The following is a 3,110-nucleotide window of genomic DNA, read 5'->3' as shown; positions in this document are numbered from 1 at the left end:
ATTCAATAGATTAACGCATCAAACTCAACAATTAACGATTCTAGACCCGATAAACCCTAGTTTTCGAACTAAAATCGATGACCGACCTAAACACCTCCAATGGCCACGAAATTTTAATATGGTATAAATGGCATACCTAGGAATCTTTCTACGCCAGAAACTCTAATTTTTATCCATGGGAAGCGGGTCAATTGCACCTTGCCCGAAATCTGTCCAACGAAAAGACTCGGCAAAATTGAGCATCAAAACGATTAGGAGTGAACGAAAAGAGTTTTAGGGATTGTAGTACATACCTTGAACTACTTCTAAGTTCCTTGGAATCACTCCAAAAGTCAAAGCAAAGAAGGGGGGGGGGGGGCTGTCTTCTGGCCGATTGCTGCAGGTGGGGAGGGTTAGGGTTAGATTATATTTTTTTTTGATATAAAATAAGAAGTTTCATTCTAGCCCCTCAAGTATAAAGTGTAAGGCATCTTGGAGGAAAAGTTACATAATTTTAACGTAACGGGATGACGTAAAGGCTTCCAAGAAACGTCGGTTAAATCCCGAGAATTATACATACTTTACCTGTAGAAAATCTTTAAACCGAACATTTAGCGGGCGTTACAGCTTTAGTAAGTAAACCGAGATCATTTGATCTCGGTGGGCTTTAGTTTGTTTTGGGCCTAGTTGGTAGTCTATATATAGAATATGTGTTCACGATTTTAGGGTTGTTCGTTCAAGTTTATCTTTCACCCGTGTAAGTTGTTAAGGGCTTAAGCACCCGACGTATTAATATACGTGTGTTTTGAAGCTGATTCATCGTGTTTGTTTCTGTTTGTGTTTGTTGCATAGAATCGGCTTGGTGATTTGTTTCCGCCTAATCATTGAGTTACTTGATATCACATTGAAAGATCCTTTCTTGGGACTTACATGCTACTGGATTTGGCAAGCGTTGTTGAATAAAGATAGAGGCAACCTTGATATGAGGAAGAGAAAGATGTCTCTCCTCAAGAAAGATTTTGATATCTTTACATTGGTGAAGGGTGAATTGTTTGCTCAACTCATCGAACGATATTATCACCTTGTAAATGAAATGAAAAGATTGTGGATTGATAAGCCAAAATACGAGTACATCGACAAGCTTGCAGATGCACTTCCTGAAGAGTGGGCTAATTTCATCATGATACAACAGTCTAATCATTTTGCCTATGATCGTTTAAACCTCGGTCGTTTTATAGAGAAGTTGGAAACTCAAGAGTTGGAGCTAAGGAAAAAGCAAAAGATGAAGAGCTCCATTATATCACAAGACATTGGTTTCTATTACAAAAGCTCTCAATCTGTGGTTGCTCCTAGTCCCAATATTCATACTGCATATTGTATTGAGAGTTCAAGACATGCTTTTGCTGGAAACTTGCCCTCCTGCTCCTCAATATTGCAGTAGCTACTCTAACACTATTCCAACCAATCAATCATCTTCTCACTCTGGCCCTCAAAATCAAGATCCAGATACTGCAATGCAATATTGCAGTCAACATAAAGAATGCTAACGGGATGACAAACGAGAACGTGAAGGAGCACATGGCCTTCCTAGGGTCAGTTTTGGAGTCCTATGAATTTCTGATTGCTGGCTGGATTGGGAACTACAATATGACTAATAAAGACTTTGATCAGAAGACCCGGAGGAGATGGAAACTATCTATGTACGCTGGTGTATGGCTATTGTAATTCAAAGAGCACAATGATTCAAGGAAATCACCAGGAGGAATGTTATCGATAGGTCATCGTCAAAATTTGGTTTTGATAAATCTAAGGTTCGATGCTTTAGATGTAAGGTGACGGGTTACTTCAAGAGGGAGTGCACTATCAAAGAAGTTGGTGACAACGGTGCAAATCCTTTTGTATGGGAATATCCACATACCAATTCAGAATGCAGCAGAACCAACAAACAATGGAAAGAAGCATGTTAAAGCTTCTACATCTCAAACCAAGGCTTGCCAAGAATCTCAAGCTGATGAAGGGTTCACTTGGAACAACGTGTTCCAAGCTAATGTTGCTGAGGTGGTTGATCATGATATGGCTGAAGTGGTTATTGAGGAAGCTGAAAAGGAGTTTTTTGAGGTTGTGTTTGATGAGGAGATATTGGAAACTATGGAGACTGTGTTTGATGTAGGCTTGACTAATGTTAAGGGGGTTACTGAAGTTTCTGAAGAGGTTGTTGATACAAAGGTTGATTAAGCTGAGCATGGAAAAGATGGGTCAGAATTTCTTGAGAAGATCACCTCTGAATTTATGGACAAGATCAAAAATAATGATGAGGATGCTGATGACTCAGATGTTGATCTTCCTCATACTTATGACAGGATTCATTCTATTCTGCTAGATTATTTTCAAATGGTATTTCCACCTGATATATTGGAAAGTTTTGCAGGATGGTTCAATGGTGAAGAAGTCCTTATGGAAAGATTGATTTTGGAGAAGACAACGAGGATGATCAAGCTGTGGAGTTTCAGGAGCAAGTTGATGAAGCTCAAGGAACTGAGGATGGATTAGTTGAAGAAGCTAAAGTTTCTGAAGATTTAAGTGAGGAGATTATAACAACTGAACAAGCTTACATGGCAAATCAGGTAACTCCTTCAAGTTTTATCCGTGAGAAATGTGAAATACCGTCTGAGGAATGTGAGTTTAAGAATTTAGAGATTAAAAAAGTTAAAACTCACTATGACACTGCTTTAAAAGATCTAAAATACGTCGAAGAGGCTTACGATAGGCTTCAGATTTGTGAAAAGAAGTTATGTGAGAAAATCCTACAAGATGAAAAGACAATTTTGATGTTAAAGCATACTGTTGAAGATAAACAAATTGCCATCAATAGGCATATTGATGACAATGCCGCTCTCAAACTTGAATTGCAAACAATAAGGATTGAAACTGAGCGAGTGAACTTAAAATTACAAAGTTACTCAGCGACATCATATGTACTTGACCGCATCATCCCCAAGTCCGCTAGTAGTGAAAAGAAATCTGAGGATGATGTGGTGGAACAAAGGGAAAATTGAAATAGCTTGTGAGGATGACTTGAACACTCCTAAGGATCTGAAATGTTATCGTTTATATCTCGAGGTGCGGAAAAC

This window comes from Bidens hawaiensis, unplaced genomic scaffold (genome assembly GCF_021521415.1).
Source record: "Bidens hawaiensis isolate Kalapana, Puna unplaced genomic scaffold, B.hawaiensis_p1.1 tig00005003_1, whole genome shotgun sequence".
NCBI classification, from domain to species: domain Eukaryota; kingdom Viridiplantae; phylum Streptophyta; class Magnoliopsida; order Asterales; family Asteraceae; genus Bidens; species Bidens hawaiensis.
Note: the sequence above shows the minus strand (reverse complement) of the source record.